This window comes from Lissotriton helveticus, chromosome 9 (genome assembly GCF_964261635.1).
Source record: "Lissotriton helveticus chromosome 9, aLisHel1.1, whole genome shotgun sequence".
In the NCBI taxonomy this organism is placed as follows: Eukaryota; Metazoa; Chordata; class Amphibia; order Caudata; family Salamandridae; genus Lissotriton; species Lissotriton helveticus.
The window spans coordinates 306,844,129-306,862,217 of record NC_136070.1 but is presented as its reverse complement, the minus strand read 5'-3'; the positions used below and the strand labels follow the sequence as shown (position 1 = coordinate 306,862,217).

Sequence of the window (18,089 nt, the reverse complement as noted above, 5' to 3'; positions counted from 1 at the left end):
GGAACAACAAGGAGGGATTACTTATATATTGCGGAATGTCTGGCGTGTGGAACGAACCCTCTGGGTACAGGTCCTGTATCAATTGGAGGCCTGCTTCTTTAAGAAGCCGCATCGAAGGTGCCTCATGCGTCACTGATAACGCAGCATGATGTTCTTTAAGCAGAGCAGGTGCATAAAGGTGCAGCCTATTCGCCAATCACCTTATCTCCTGCCAAGCCGCAATCGTTGTGTCCACCGCATTAATTTCCGTTTTCAGGAGTCCTTGTGTCGCGTGCATGATAATACTATGTAGTGGGACTGGACTAACGTCTCCCTCCTCCACTGCGACATGAGGTGTTTAGGTGTGTAGTCTTACCCAATAATACACATATTGAGCCTGCGCGCTAAAATGATAAACATAGAAATCTGTAGCCCCAAATCCCTTGTTCATAATCGCTAGTGAGGACAGACCAGCTCACCCTGGCATGCTTTCCTCCCCAGACCAGCCAGAGCAGTGCCCTGCGAAGATTAGTAAAGAACAACTTTGATAACACAATCGGAATGTTCAGAAAATGATACAAAAACCGTGGCAGTACCACCATCTTTATTAGTGCAATACGATCTGCCAGAGGCAGAGTTACCCAGGTGTCCACCTGTTGATCCAATCTGGTGCAGGCCGAACCATAATTTTCAAGTATGACACGTCCGGATCTCGGTGGTTCCAGACGCCAAGATATTTAACAGGGTCCATGGTCACGCCAGTGGGTATTCCATGTCGGGCTGACTCTTGTACTCCGTCAAAGGAATAACAGTGGACTTTTCTCACTGTACAGCCAGTCCCGATAGCAGACCGAACCTGACATATTCCCATAGCATCTGCGCTAGATAGCGCGATGGCTCCCGGACAAACAGCACTATGTGGTCCGCATATAACGAAATGGGCGTTTCTCTATGCTCTGTCTGATAACACACGTCAGCGGCTCCAGTGCCAACGCGAAAAGCAGCGGGGATAAAGGGCAGACCTGTCGGGTGCCCCTCTGGATAGGAAATTGATCTGACATCGGGCTCCCCACTCGCACCCATGCGCCGTAATACAAAGAACATATACTTCCACTTAACTGAGTCGAATGCTTTAGCCGCATCCAGCATGACTGCCGCAGCAGCACGTGAAGCATGGAAAATATAGTCCAAAAGTTGTGCAAGGTGGAGCGGTCAGGTGTAAACCCCGACTGATCCAGCAGCACCAGGCACGGCATCAGAGGCTAGAATTTTCGCAAGTCTCTTGGCATCTATATTAATGTGCGACAGGGCCCTGTATGAATCGCACCTGTCAGGAGGTTTATCTCTTTTGAAGTGTTATTATCAATGCTTGTCGCAGCGATGACGGCAATACCCCGGAATCGTGTGCTTCCACAAACACCTCAAGCAGGTAGGGGACTACCAAGTCCGCGTATGCTCTGTAAAGTTCCACCGTGAGGCCGTCAGGGTCCGGTGCCTTCCCATTAGGCATAGCCAGAATTGCAGCCTTAATGTCCTCCGCATCAATTGGCAGGCTCAGATGTTTCCTGTGGACATCTAATGGCCAGGCACACACCACATCCTCCAAGTATCTCTCCATCTCGGTCGTTGCAGCCTCCCCCCTAGACGAGTAGAGTTCCGCATAAAAACTGTGAAATTGCTCAGTGATAGCAAGCGGGTGGTAATGGTCTATCCCATTGGAGTCAGTGATCATATCAATATGAGGTTGCTCTATGCAATCCCTGATTTTATTAGCCAGGGTACGACCCAGTCTCCCCCCCTCACCATACTTACGGGCCGTGTGTCTACTTGAAGTGTATCATAATTCAGTTTCAGCCAGAGTGTCATACTCCCATATAAGCTCATGTATACGGAACAGGATATCTGCCGATGGGGCGGCTGTATAAGTATGCTATAGGTAGCGAATGGTAGCTTCGATTTTAGACAGTTGCATTCTGAGATCTTTCAATATGCCCACAGTGGTGCCGATGCACACTCCCCGAATGGTCACCTTGAAGGCCTCCCAAAAAGTGGAGGCACTGTCCACAGACCCTTAATTGATCTCAAAGTACTGTCCTATAGCCCCCCGCACCGTAGCCTCATATATTGGATCTAGTAGCACCTCCGACCGCAGCCGCCACGTGAAGGGACGATGTACCACTGTCGGGATATTAATATCTAATAGTACAGGGTTATGGTCTGAAAAAGTGCACGGTAAATTAGTGACCTCTGATACCCAGTCAGACGCATCCTCTCCCAGTAGCCAATAATCCAACCAAGACCAACTATTGTGTGACGGCATAGCATGGGTACCCTCTTTCCCTGAGGTGTTGCAAACCCTCCACACATCCATCAAACTAAACTCCAACATGGCACTCCATACAGCCTGAGCTATCCTGGGAGTCCGATTCGATAACGGATTAGATTCATCTAGCTCAGGATTCAAATAGGTATTAAAATCACCACCCCACAAGATGACCGCGTCTGGCCATTCTCTCAACTTAGCATACATTCTGAGGGAGCAATCAGGGTCGTCTACAATTGGTCCGTACATGTTTACGATGGTCACCGAGGAACCTCCCAGCTTCTCCTGAACCACTGAGCAGCAACCATTCCACATCGACATGCGTCCAGAGTGGAGTAAACACAACACATCTCCGGATCAAGATCAGCACACCCTTGACATAGGATTAGTAGGAAGAAGCAAGACTGTAACCTGCCCACCTGGCAACCCCATAACTCCTAATCCAGACAGCAATTGCACAAAAAACAAAATCACAAAAAACAACACAACCCCTATCCACCCTCCACCTCCCTCTACCCACTCAAACCTCCCAATTAGGTCGAGAACATCTCCCACCCCCTCCCTCCCTTTTACCCAATCTTCCATACAACTGACAATAGGGGATCTCCCGCTTAGCGGGAGGGAACGGCAGTGTGCACCCACCATGTGGTAAGGGTGCCAGGTTGATGCAGTTTGGCACACCTGCGCGCCAGCAACCATGAGCGACAGTGGCATATAACATGCCCTGTAAGCAAATTACGTAAACAACAGCATGCAGAATAACAGAGTGAGAAATACTTCTCTTGTCAGAAACTTAAGAGCGCACTCGGAACAACCATTATATATACTTACGTTAGACCGCCAAACATGTACATAATGAAATGAAGTCACTCTAACTAATCTGAGTCCTCCGGATTTGACCGGGCTGTCGGGCTAGCCTGCCCATTACAGTGTGGTTTGGGTTTGCAGATATGTTTAGTAAATTTCAGAGCTGACTTCGAGTCTGTTAAAAAGTGTGCCTGACCATCACGCGATATTTTCAATTTAGAGGGGTACATCATAGTATAATGTACAGAGGCGGTTTGAAGAATCTTCTCTACTGTTACAAACTCCCTGCGTGCCGCCTGCACCGCAAGATTGTAGTCCGGGAAAAAGGACAAGGTGTTGCCACCATGATCAATGGGACTCTTGGCTCTGGCCTCCCGCAATATAGCGTCCCTAGCCGCATAATTCAGTAGTTGTACTATTATTGGACGTGATGGTGCGCCCGGCTTAGGTCTAGGGCCCAGGGAGTGATGTGCTCTCTCCACTATCAATAGTGATGACAAAACTGGGCCAAAGAGCTCACTTTCACTTCAGAGTTCCATTTTCAATAAAGCAGTAGATTCTGGCAGACCAATTATACGAAGGTTATTACGCCTGGATCCCGCTTCCAAATCCTCGTTTTTAGCTTCTATGATCTCTAAGACTTTTTCCATTTGCAGTATCTAAGTGCGCGAATCAAATAGCGAGTCCTGCATATCTGATAACCTGTTCTCCAGGACATCCAGTCGATGTTCATGTGTGTCCTACTTCTTTTTCACAACGTTGAGGTTGAACGAGAGCGCATCTATCTTGCTATCTATATGTTTCAGGCCTGAACACAGTTCAGGGAGGATAGTTCTAGTGTCGTCTTCCGGGGACTCCACAATGTCCGGCGCACCCTGCGCAGAAGATTGGTCCCCCATGGCCTCGGCTGCATGGGTGTTGCATTTAGACTCAAACTGTAGCTTCGGCTGCTTGGCGTCAGGCTTTCCCATAGTTAGAAGGTACGCCAGCAATGTGCAGATGACCAAAAACCTCACGCCTATCTTCACAGCAGCACTGTAACTATATACTACGTCATCGGCAGCGGTCTAACAGCCAGGTGGTACTGCGATACTCAGGCGACGTACTATAGTTCTCAGGCACCAGATATCAGTACTGGGGTAGGCCGCAGCAAGCAGATGTAGCAGCGGGGCCCGCAATAATCCCATACACCACCACCAACGGGCCGATATGCCACAACCAGTGAGCTAGAAATCTGCCCGGCCTCGTGCACAGCTCCCACATCAAGTGTGCATATATGGTGCACCACTGGGCCCCGCCAAAGGCATCCAATCCAGCCACAGCACGGGCTTCTCTCTCACTGTGCCTGAAAGCAACTCTCCACCAGGCAGCGCAGTCCAGGCAAGCAGATCGCCCCCGGGGGTTCCCGGCACCACAGCCCACACACGTAGCCCAAGTTGGTCTGCCCCCATGAGCACAAGGCATTGGCAGCGCCTCAGCCGGTCACAGCCGCCTAAACAGGCCAAAACACATGCTGAGACAACCAAGCCAGCGCTCCCGTACCCCCAGTTGTCCCAAGCAGGCAAACGCTCTGCAGTGCGGGCAGCGTACGCGGCCTCCACCCAGCAACCAGCCTGACCGGGCCGCACAGCCACGCCCAGACCCCGCCTGCTCCTAAACACCAGGGCGGCCAAGACCAGCCGAGCAGCCCAGCCCGTGCACAGCACTGCCAAAGGCCCCCGTCCCACTCACCACACCTCACCGGGCCTCTGGGTGTACCACTCTCCGCCCCACAGCATCCTCCGCTTGTCCTCTCCGGGGGTCTTCGCCACAGCAGCCACAAAAATCTGGTCACCGGGGTGCTCCTGCTCCAGGCACCCCCACAGCTCCCGATATCTCCGGTTCCGCTGCCGGTAACAGGATGATGGAGCAGTTCAGCAGCCGGCAGGGCCAAGCACACGATGCATCCAAAATCCAGCGCTCCGGGGGCCCAGAGCATTCATGCCTCACCTCGGCGCTGCACTCCCCAGCTCAACCACGGTTGGCCACCATTTTCTCCTGTCCGGAATGTCAGCACGGTCTTAAGTGGCTTCCGCAGGTCACAGGCCCCCACAAATTGCACTGAGTGCGCCAAAGACGATACTCCATCACTGCATGGAGATTTGAACTCCTCACGCCATAGCCACGCCCACCCGCGGCACATACTTCCTATGAAAAACCTCAGGTACAGCCTTGCCCCTGGAGCTGCTTTGTTCCCCTTCCAAACTCACAAGCTACAGCAATAATCACTCGACCCATAACCTAACCTACCGCGAGCAGCCAGGGGTGGTAAGTAATGTGAAGTACGTGGAGGAAAAAGAAGGTAGCACACAAGGGTGAAACTACACACAGGGTGGAGGGAGAAGCACATGAGGAAGAAAGCAACCCACAGCATGGAACATCATGGCAAAGGAGAGAAGCACACGAGACAGAGCCTGCAGCACACAGGTATTTCAAGATCACGGAACAGGTATATAAGGGGCAGAAGGATAAGAAGGAGAGATCTGGAAAACATACACTCATTGAATGCCAATCCAAAAAGAAAATAAGTAGTTTCATAAAAGTGAGCAGTAGAAGGCCAGCCAATCAGAGAGATGACAACTAAAGCCTATGATCTTGGCGAGGGACAAACACAAGCATGACTAGCTGGGGCATGCAATAAGGAAATTTATCAAATTAGAAATAAGCATATAAGAATGACAATAAAGCCAACAAATGGTAAGCATTGGGTGGGCTAGAAGTCCATGTGAGCATTTGGCAAGCCCACAAAGGGACTTTTTGCAACAGCTGAACTGTCTCGTAGACTCGACCTAAAAATACCTTATATGTATGCATGAAGAGACACTGGTGAATGCTTACCTTTTTATTACCAAAAACACAGAATCAACTTTTTAAACTTGATTTTTTTCCCACAATTTTTTTTAATAAAAGCTGATTGTTGAGTGCTACCCTCTCCATTTGTCCCCATTGTTAGGTCTGCAGGACTCCATGTCTGTTTCATTGGTGGTCTCTTTGGTACACCATCAACTCACATACCATGAAGTAGATCAAGACTATTTTCTTGGGTCACTATTTTAAAGAACTAAAGTAGGGTAACTTTGAAGTTTATATGTTGTGCTTAAGGATTTATATTGTGTGTTTTAGAGTTGATAGAGCGCGCAGGTCATCCGACCATAATTTTACCATATGCACATTTGGGCCCATAAATTCAATTTATCATATTTATTAATCGGGTAACCTTCACACTCCTACCAGTAACCCAGTTCCTTCCTATTTATTACCAATGTACCCGACTTACCAATCCTCGTCACGGGTACCTATGATCACAATGGATCAGGGAGCTAGCTGTAAAAGATAAGCAGTCACGAAATACAATAATATTTATAATATTTGCACTCTTTATAATAACCACAGACTCTGGAAGTTTTGAAAACCTTTATCTAGTCTTTATCAATTTCAGAAAGTATGAAATTCACAGCGATCAAACTATCAATAACCAAGATCATGAAACTAGTGTAACTATGCAAGAAATAGAGTATGCCAACCATTTATAGATATAAAGGAAAGGTAAGAACAGGGAACATGCTAGTAAGAACGTTTCAGGAATTTAGACTCAGTATGATGTCTAAAGGAGGGGAAAGATAAGGAACATACTAGAATATCACAGTTGGAGTACCCTTCCAAGATGAGTACGGAAATAAGAACTTTAATTGGTACTAAAAGGGACATTTGGAGATATCATGTAGCTAAAGGGAAGGTAAAGAATGGAACACGCTAATGATTCAGAGCAATCACTTTTACTGTAGCTAAAAGGAGGGTAAAGAAAGGTAAAAAGAAAGGGAACATCTATATTTCCTAAACAGTATTTCACCATTTACTTAAAGGATGGGAAGAAAATGGAACATGCTAATTAACCAGCAAAGTGTAAGACTTTATTTATTGGTTAGCACAGGAAGGGTAAGAAAAGGAACACAGTGTAATATCAGACTTTTAGTAGATTAAGAGAGCAAGAAAGAACGTAAGTGTATTTCCCGCACAGAATTTACATTTACCTAGAACAGTGTGGAGACCAACCCTGGCCACGGGTCAGTTAAGGACAGTAGGAACCCAAGGAAATACGGTCGCCAGTAGGCCAGCAGGTGCAGAATGGAAACCCAGGGCAGGAAAACCAGATTAGGATCAGGACAGGACCACCAAGGTAAGACCAGCACCCGCAGTTCAGTTGCAACGCCTGCGCTACACCCTCTCAGCAGCTATCAGTCAAAACCCCGATTGGGTTCTCGAAATCCACAGCAAAGTGCTCCGCCAGCAATTAAGGTTCTCAAAACCCCGAATGGGTCTGTGAGTCAGTCGGATAGAGTGCTCCTCAGCACCTCTGTTTCTCAATCAGCTATTGAGTGCGTTGGGTCAGAGACAGGTCAGCTGTTCGGACAAGTCGGACAAATTCTCTAGCTAAACTAGGCTAGTTATACTGTTTTCGGGTCAGTGTACCACCCCCCAAATGTTGCAAGTGTAAGGATCCCCAATTTCGATTGGACAACAGAAAGGACAGGTCATCACACCAGCTAGGATTTGACTTTCTCAAGCCCCTCATTTGAATCTTTCATACCCGCTCATTGAATTTTTGGGTTCCCATGACATGTCTTTTACACATAACAATGGTGAATCTATTAATTTATACATTGTGATACATTTAGTACATCTCAGCTTCTTCTACTAGGTGAAGGTGCCTCTTCCCAGGCACATCTTGGCTGAGACCTCTGGGTTGGCGCACGTTCAATGTCACAGAGTTCATCCTCTGGCGGAAAACTGTCATGCGCAGAAAGGCAGTTCAATATGGAGTATTCCCGTCCCTCATGCCCAAGGTTTACGATACATGAAAAGCAAATAGAAACAGTTTTAAAACACAGAAAAAATAAATGCACTGTATCCCATGAATCCTTTTACTACTCCCATTACTTTATAATAACTATAGCATTAGGATTAATGTGGAATGAACAGTTTAGCAAAAGTAGCGATGCAAGCTTCAGACATGTGAGAACACAAAGCAGCCATCTTATTTTTACTGCGCAAGTGCAAAAGATTTCCCATCAGAACTGCGAGTACGTCACGTCACATGAGTGTGACCGACGCATGCGCAGAAGAAATTCCCGCGTAGCAGCAGCCATCTTAGGTTGCAAGCGTATTACGATTAGTAAACACATAGGCAAGCATCACTGGGACACCCAAAATGTCAGAATAAAGGGAAATTAGTGAGACAAACAGATTGATTTAGTTCATTAAGGTTATTCGAGGTTCCTGAATTCAAGCAAGTCGCATGTACGTGCGAATCCTTGCTCCATCAGAGTTACATGTCATTTCATATGCAGGTACCCTGCATTATGGCAATTTGGGCTGTTTGAAACGCACAATGCTTCCCAGTTTTCTTTTCATCCTGAATAAAATACCTCAAACCCCCAAACAAATTGTAACTAGGCACTATGCGTGGCTCTCAGTTTTAGTACAGGGACCTCTAATGTTGAATCCTTGGTCCAATTTGAATTTACTACTGAAAAATATTGGAATGGGTGATGACTAATGAGTGGCATAGGGAGAACCTGATACATATTATTTTAACATCATTATAATGAAGAGTTGGCAAAATGAGAGTTATACCCTCAAATAAGGGCAACTTGAAAGTGGGCATGTGATACCCATGAGACGTTGTACTGTAGATGCTTCACAGCTGGCCAGGATAATTTCCTATGATGTGATTCAGTCACTGATTGTTCTCTGTTGCCACTCCCTGTGATGTATTGATAAGCCAAAGGTGCATTTAATGTCGCTTCCACCACCCCTGGCATTTTGGTGAGTCGACACCCATGTTTTCCACTGACAGAGAAGGGATAGAGCAGCTCAAGCACTTCAACTGTGTTTGAAAGGTCCTTTATATGCTTCTCTCAGTGTAGGACTGACCTGTTGGGCACTTTTGCTCTGCAAGGACTGGTGTGTAAGTCAGTGTTTTGGGTCTCGTCACAGCCCATGTGGCCCAAAAAAAAAAGTCCCAGAATACAGCCCTCTTCAGGCCAAACTCCTCCTAGTAGACATTGGGAAAGGCAGAACCTCCCAACTCTATTGCACACGTGTACTTAATTCACCGGACTGTCTTGCCACTGTTTGACAGATGTGGGTGGGGTAGATAGGGCAGCTGGAAAAGCTTTGCTGGCTGGATGTTCTGTGCCCCCAAGGGAACCTGTGATCTCTTCTTGCCTTCGACTATTCCAACTCAACTACTTACATGGTTTTTTCAACTTACATGCAACATACCTCACCCTCACCGACCCTGGAGAGCTGGCAAGATCCCGCACCACAAATGATTTCACTGCACGCAACCTGATGCTGACTTTTTTCACCTGGTCTGGCAATTACCTGCAATAGGTAGTTGTGGTGCAGGATCAGGCTTGTCCTGGCCCGAAAGATCGAGCTGATGCCTCACATTGCACTATTGGGCCTCATGGAGGGTCTTTGGGGTTTCTGCGGAGACCGGACTATGGTGAGTATGGTTACTCTGGTTGCAAAAGGAGACATTGACAGAAAGTGGAGACCCCAACTCTTCCAACACTCCCTGCGTGGCGCAAGGACCTCGACTTCTGCGCTCTACAAGAGGAACCCATCTTTCATGCCAGAGGGTGCCCCGAGAAGTACACCAGGATATGGGGAAATTGGGTAGACAACTATGGACTGGGAATCTACAACCCGAACTCTTGATTGTTTGTTGTGTAACTCATGACTATTATGAACTGCATTTTACTGGCTCTTACTGGACCATGCCGCTTTGTTTACTTGTTGTTCTCCCATTTATTATACAATTCCTAAAAAAAACATTAAAAATGTGCTCATCAAGAAACAAAAATGACTTTTACTGGCCATTTTAAGGCAGCATCTCGGTCACTACCAGACAGTCCAATAGGACAGTACAACTCTGTATGCGATTTATCTCGATGTAGCAACTATGAACTCATATTGACTAGATTAATATAAAAATCCTTATAGACTCTGATGAGCAAGAATGAACATGAGGGCAAAGTGAAACCACAACAAAACCAGCCCTCCCGCCCCTTACAAACAGCAAAACAGGCAACATGCACCGTGAGAGAAATACAGCCTGACTCTTGGACCCAGTTCTTGGAACCGAAAAAGCATGTTCCTTTGTACGCATAATGAGTCACTGGTAGGTGTTACTTGTGGGTTCAAACAGGCACTGTTTGTCAGACAGGGATGATCCAAGGTTACTTGATGTTTCGGAAAGAAAACAATGCAGCTGTTTGTCTGGCAGGCTGCGGACGCTGGCGGACACCATTCCACCGCACTGCTTTTTCACCTTTAGGTGTCAACACAATAAATCACTACACCGAATACGACTCTCGAATGATAGATTTCCAACTGTCAAACAGACCTACCTCCTTCATTCAACGGAGATATTTTCGGACTCGAATTCTTTTCTGAATATGCTCAAGGCGATAAGAATCTTGCTGAGAGTGATAAACTATACGTTTAGGACTGTCGATGTGTTTTAAATATCAGTACTTTCAAAGGTTTGTTGCCCAGGGACACAATTCACAAATAAAAAACGTGCGGTAGCAGAAATGACATCAGCACCCTTTCACCTCCCCATTAACATCACAGGACATGACGTTTCATAGCTTTCACAGCCGCATATCAAGTGTTGTCAGATTAGCTTTGACCCTCATGGAATCAAATAAAATGATTTTGGAAGGCAAAGAGAGGTTATATCCCATATTTCCAATGTTTTGGGATTTTTTTTTTAACCAGGACTGCAGTATTTGTAGAAAATTACAAGGTAAAATGACCAGTTTAATTCAGAAGGGAAGTGAACAATATTTTTTTTAATGCTACTGTTCGAACCAATTTTATTTCTCTTTGCTGTTTCATCTTCATATTTTAGTACCCTCTTTTTTGCCCTCTAATTAAATGATAATGCTTTTATGTCTTGGCTGTGTATTCATGTTCTCTCTTTCTTATGAACAGATGACAATCGGGCGAACTTTCCTAAATATTTCAATATTTATTTATTTTATTTTTTTTATTTTGAAAGTTTTGTAGAGCGCGAACCAGACCCTTGCGGATATCAGAGCGCTTCACTGGCAGTGAAAAAAAGTTATACAACATAATACAAAATGCAAAAAACAAGTCTAAGCAAATATACGTGTACATAGTGTGCCAGCATACATCAAACAAATGAGGTAGATCAAATCTGCATCCCACGTTGTGCAAAATAAAATAAAGAGAAAGGTGCGGGCCGAGAGAGCATCAGTGCCATGTAGGTTGTCTGTTTGCACCCATATGAGTCATGGTATCCTTAAGTGATGATCATGTGAATTTTTCCATGAGAATCGCCTTTACTTCCTTTTTGAACAATGCAGTAGATGTGATAAGTCTGGTTTCTGAGGGTAGTGCTTTCAAGATCCTAGGAGCCATCCCTGAGAAGGAGCATATATAAGTTTTCATCTTATTAAATCTGTGTGGCTTCAGTAATATGTTTTGTGCACTTCTTGTGGATCTCTTACCCCCAGAGACAGTTTCTGAGAGATATAGCTGGGTGTTTTTATGGTGAATGGCTTTGTGAGTCATGCAGGCTATTGTTAGGTGAATTCTGGCTTCCCATAGTAGCCAACTCAAGGCTTTTAAGTCGGGGGAGATGTGGGACCTTTTTTTTAAGCTCGTGCCAATCAATATCGCCTGGCAGCAACTCAAGACCTCAACCCTTCAAATTACACTTTACTTCACTAGAAGAGATTATTCTATGGTTCACTTCATGGTACTGAGAACATATATACACTTGAAGCATGAAAACTATGAATAGTCTAGCATATACTTAGTGTCAGTGTCTCACACAGGATGCCTCTGGTTTAAATGCAGCAAATTAAAGGTTTACATGAAATAATCCAGTTTCTAGTTTACTAATATCACTTTAACAACCTGCAAAATGCTATGGTCATCTGTTGAAAATATTCTTTGATAAACAAGGTATCAAAAAGGAGGCCAAGGGATGTAAGTGGAAGGAAATGGGTGGTTGCTGCTATCCCTGGTGAGCCTTAACTGACGTCTAAGAATGTACTCGTAATTCACACTTATTGTGATGGGATATTCAACCTGAACTGTGAAAATGTCATTTTTAGGTCATCTATTTAGAAAGCAGTTTTTCTTTAACAACCCAGATGGACTCTCCTAAGCCATGCATGATTTGGTATGGATAACCCCAAATGAGTCCAAAAACTACCTTTCTAATTTTTCTAAATATATATATCTATCACAGTGGTGGTCGCCACAATGTAGTCATGGTTAGGACCCAGTTTCCATAGGAAAGTGTTTTTTTTTGTTTTACTGTTCATTTTACCACTGTTTGACAAATCCTCTAAATCTTTTTTCCAAGGTTTATCTGCCTCAGCTCCTTTCTGAAATGTTTTGTGGTGATCTGTCCAGTGGGAGCAGGGAAAAAGGGCTAGAAACACGGCTTCCGCATACAATTTCCTTATGGACTATAAACAATTCTACAGCCAAAACAGCTGAGCGGACTTTACACCAAATTTCTCTGAAAGCTAGATCTTTACAAAGAAAAGCATGCATTGTGCAGTTTGGTAAAAAATCTGTTCTGCTGTTCGGCAGAAATTTAAAAACAACAGTTGATGGCCAGAATGCAGAACAATGTCATACATTCACCCCAGTACAGAGATCTGGGCCTAAATCCATCGTTTTTTTGCTCACCACCCCACCCCAGTTCAGACATGGCCATATGCAAATCAGCCTTGACCCTGTGCCTCATGGGGACAGTCCAGCCCAAACTGCTAAGCCATGTCTTCCCTGGACCGGAATCAAGCATCCTAGGACCGGTTTCTGGCTATCAGCCGTCTTCAGCCAGGATAGCTTGACTCCAGTGGCGTGGAGAGCACGGGACTCACGTCTGAGCATACCCGTCCCACTCAGGGTGACAAATGCAAAAACAACAGTTGATGGACAGAATGCAGAACAATGTAATACCTTCACCCCAGTACAGAGATCTGGGCCTAAATTCATCATTTTTTTGCTCACCACACCACCCCAGTTCAGACATGGCCATATGCAAATCAGCCTTGACCCTGTGCCTCATGGGAACAGTCCAGCCCTAACTTCCAAGCCATGTCTTCCCTGGACTGGAATCAAGCATCCTAGGACCGATTTCTGTCTATCAGCCATCTTCAGCCAGGATAGCTTGACTCCAGTGGCGTGGAGAGCAGGGACTCACGTCTGAGGATACCCGTCCCACTCGGGGTGACAAATGCAAAAACAACAGTTGATGGACAGAATGCAGAACAATGTCATACATTCACCCCAGTACGGAGACCTAGGCCTAAAACCATCGTTTTTTTGCTCAACACGCCACCCCAGTTCAGACATGGCCATATGCAAATCAGCCTTGACCATGTGCCTCATGGGAACAGTCCAGCCCGAACTGCCAAGCCATGTCTTCCCTGGACCGGAATCAAGCATCCTAGGACCGGTTTCTGGCTATCAGTCGTCTACAGCCAGGATAGCTTGACTCCAGTGGCGTGGAGAGCACGGGACTCACGTCTGAGCATACCCGTCCCACTCGGGGTGACAAATGCAAAAACAACAGTTGATGGATAGAATGCAGAACAATGTCATACATTCACCCCAGTACAGAGATCTGGGCCTAAATCCATCGTTTTTTTGCTCACCACATCACCCCAGTTCAGACATGGACATATGCAAATCACATGTATTAAAGAAATCGAATTTCTCCTGGGGAAAGTTTCACTGCACTGAAATCAGTGATATCAGCTAATCAGAACTCTATCTGATCAGGATTTTCAATCCAACCTAGACATCCACGCCAGCTACAATTACACCATTCACAAACCATTCATGATCCCCACAGCCGATTATATAAAGCAACACTGATAGAAAACTATTGTATTCGACACAGTAGATTATGAGACATGGATTATGGGATTGTTAAGCGTGAAAGAACACTACAAACGGGTTTCTATGTTCCAATGGACCATGTTAACCAAAGACATCGGTGTCCTTTTGCGAACAGCAAAACAAAATGAATGGGTAACTGAGAAGGAATAAAGATTTCTACTCAATGAAAAATCTATCATCCCGGCCATCTATGGCCTTTCAAAAATCCATAAAAACATCAAGGATCCGCCTCTCAGACCCATAGTGAGTTGTATAAATTTGACCCTAGAACGAATGAGTCAGTACATAGACACGTTTTTGAAGCCGCTGGTGCAAAGCCTCAGATCCTACATCAAGGATTCCTCCCATATGATTAGCACTGTGGAGGGTCTGGAGTTTAACCAACACACCCAGATATTAGTAACACTGGACATTGAAGCCCTCTACACAAACATACCCCAAGATGCGACCATCAACACCATTGAGAGCATCCTGGGGTGTGTGGATTGTAGGGGAGCCAATGTTGAATTCATTCTGTCATGCCTGAAATTGGTTCTTAAACACAACTTTTTTCTCTTAAAGGATGATCTGTTCCTGCAATGCAAGGGGACCAGCATGGGGGCCACTTGTGCCCCCAGTCTGGCTTGTCTTTATGTTGGACAATTTGAGGCCACCCATATCTTCAATTTTTTGGGTCAGTTCTTCGAGAACGTCATTAAATGGAGCCGTTTCATTGATAATATATTTTTTATATGGGAAGGTACGGAGGAGTGTTTGGGAGAGTTCCTAGAATGGCTTAATTTAGGCGATGTCAACTTAAAGTTTACATCCTCGTTCAGCAGGTACTTTGTCCACTTTTTGGACTTAACAATTAAAGACGTGGGGGGGAGACTGGAAGTAGAATTATTCAGCAAACCAAGAGATAAGAACACCTTATTGCACTACTCCAGTTTCCACCACAAGGCCCAAAGGGACAATATCCCCTTTGGGCAGTTCCTGCGACTCCGCAGAAACTGCACCAATCTACAAGATTTCTACAAGCACTCTGAAAACCTCAAAACAAAGTTGAAGGATAGGGGAAACCCCAGAAAATTAATTTCTACCTCTTTTAAGAGGGCTAGATTTTACAATAGGGAGAGTATGCTCGTCCCAAAAAAGTTAGAGCAGAGTGAAGTAAAGGAAGACATAAGAAGGATTGTGTTTGTCAGTCAATATTCCAACTTGAGTAACAAAATCAAGAATGTGATTAACTCCTCATGGAACATTCTCAATGACAATGACCTTATGAACTTGGAAAAGCCATTATTCGCTGTTAAGAATAATAATAATCTCAGGCGTGACTTAGTTCACACTTATAGAAAGGAACCCAAACAAATACAGATCACGTTAGGGGAGAGAAAGTCACTGGAAATTATGCCTGTAGCCACTGCGCTCCGTGTGATCAATGTATTCAAAGCAAAACATAGGTATACAGTGGCTATACCATAAGACCGAGAACTTTTAATAACTGTAGCACCAAAAATGTGGTATATTTAATAGTATTCCCCTGCAATCTTGGGTACGTGGGGGAGACAGGACGAGAGATACGTGTTTGTTTATTAGAACACAAATCTGCGATCAGAACTTCGAAACCTTATTGTTCCCTAGTAGACCACTTCAAAATAGAAGGGCCACCTATTTTCGGAGTTTAAATGGTTTATTATTGAACAAATCAACATGAATAGAAGGGGTGGTGACATGACAACAAAAAGAAAGAACCGCGAACAGTGGTATATTTCCATTCTGAACACTGTCAGAAAAGGACTGAACACAAAGGAGGACTGGATGAGGATTATGAACTAATGGTGTATCTACTTAATGGCCCGCTCCCCTAGTCTCAGAACTGTATAAGTTTAGCAGCATGAGTACAACGTGGGTTGTATGTGGGGTTATGTGCTACACGTGGTTAAAATGTGTGCACCGGCCACGCATTGACCCATTTGGGCACAGATGTACTCCATACTTCCCCGAGAACGTAATCCAATAAAATTGGGCTTCCCTTCTACACTAATATTCAATATCCAGAATCAGGGATGTGTACACATCCCCGTATGGAACCACACATTAGGGAATAAAAACCTGTCCCCTGGATAAATCAAACATACGATATACTCCAACAGCAGCGGAAACATCAAGAGACACTCACGGTCGATTGACATTAGATTAAAAAAAACATGGTGGGACCCAAGCGTTAAGAAAGAGCACCCACCAAACGGTACGGCACGGCACTGTGAGCAACTTTGATTCATGGCCATTGCCCTTTTAAAATAAAGTTGCAGTACCAGCACCGCATGCAAGTATGGATAAATAAAATCCCCATAGTAAGGCATGTAAGTATGGATAAACAATATCCCCTTAGTGAGGCATAAGCTTCACTTTGTATCGGGCAACATTGGGGCTTTACCAAAATAAAGGATACATGAGTAGGACATCGTAAATGCTCATTATTATATCGCCAAGAACGAGGAACATCTAAATAAATAAAAACTACCGTGATTTCACCATCATACTTTATATACATGATGTGATATCCAACACATTACAATAGAAGCAAACAATTTTGATATGCCTACACGCATACATGGCACTGACTTTTCTAAAATCGCCATTGCCCCTTTAATTTTTAAGGCTCTAACTCGACCTCCGACGCACGGGGGGGGGGAGTATTTGACACTGCCCGATTTGGCGCGCTACTGCACAGGTGTGGTTCATCTAAAATCATTGAAATAGAGCGCCCATACTCCAAACACCGATTCAGAAAATCGGTCGTGATGAGGCTGTAATTTCGCCGGCAAAAGGTAAGGAGGAGTACTGGGACCCACGCTGGATCGAACAATTGGAGGGAGAGGGGAGGGGGGTTTTACTAACGCAGGAGAGGGACAGTTCATAGCAGCGCCATGCTCGCCCAGGAGCTTTCACGTTACGGGAGTTACCATCACAGTGGGAAAAGCAGGGGGCCGGGCTACACAACACCCAGTATAGCAATAGATAGAGAAATGGAGGGGGGGTGTTTCCTTCAATTAAATGCTAGATTAGGGATATCATGTAAGTTAATAGGAATATAACTCACGTGTAGTCTAGGAGAATAAAAGAGCTTTCTGTCTAAATAGGGAAAAGATCTAAACTGTACCAACTATATGAATAGGGGAACTCACACTGGAGGTTAGAAGCATAAAACTATTGGTGTTTACTCAAGGAAAGGTTTCAATTGACACCGATCTAATATATGTTGGTGAATTTTTACTACTTTGAACAATACATAGGGGAAAAAATATATCACTCATTGTGACATTTTCTTTAGGTCTTCCCCTCTGACCACATTTAATATCAGTGGTATACCAAGGATATAGACTTGACCACTGCAACCTACATATCAGTAAAAAGCTACCAAGTTTGGTGAGTATACTTTTGCCACCAGGGCCGTAATCAATAGTAGTACGGGTAATCCACAATACAGGGGGTCAATAATTGAATTATAATATATGTCCCCCTTATTTACAGATCTAGTCAAATCATTTGAAAAACAGGTGGACGACAAGACGCTGATTTCGTGTTTTGGAAAAATTATTTTTAACCAGTAATGTGGAGGGGAGAGAAGAGATCCCTTAAGTAACCGGTAGGTTCTGATAAAAAACCTGTTTTTTATTAAAGAAAGTTGGAATTTGGGTCCCTTTTGAAGAATAAATAATAAATATAACTGGGCCTTTCTCCCTCAGCCTCCCATAATATTAGAACTGAGAAAGATGGGGAGCTTTAACCCCTTCCACGCTGATGACGAGCTGGGCTCGTCATGAGGTAGCCTCCTGCTACGCTGATGACGAGCCCAGCTCGTCACGTAAAATGCGCTTTCGCAAAACTCCTCGTACGAGCGGAATTCCGCCCGCACACATGCGGTTAAAGAATTACGTTGAATGTAACCTTTCAACGACAAATAAGGTCTAAAGATGGAAAGGGGAGGTCC

The 18,089-nt window shown here is 44.9% G+C and overlaps 1 long non-coding RNA gene across 1 annotated transcript; it reads left to right on the top strand.

Annotated features, from left to right (window-relative positions):
- Window positions 1-16,815: 16,815 nt before the first annotated feature.
- On the top strand, window positions 16,816-17,744 carry LOC144782731 (uncharacterized). The gene is made up of 3 exons (XR_013601230.1): window positions 16,816-16,926; window positions 17,430-17,524; window positions 17,630-17,744. It is a non-coding gene; the product is annotated as an uncharacterized LOC144782731 (long non-coding RNA).
- The last annotated feature ends 345 nt before the right edge of the window (window positions 17,745-18,089 follow it).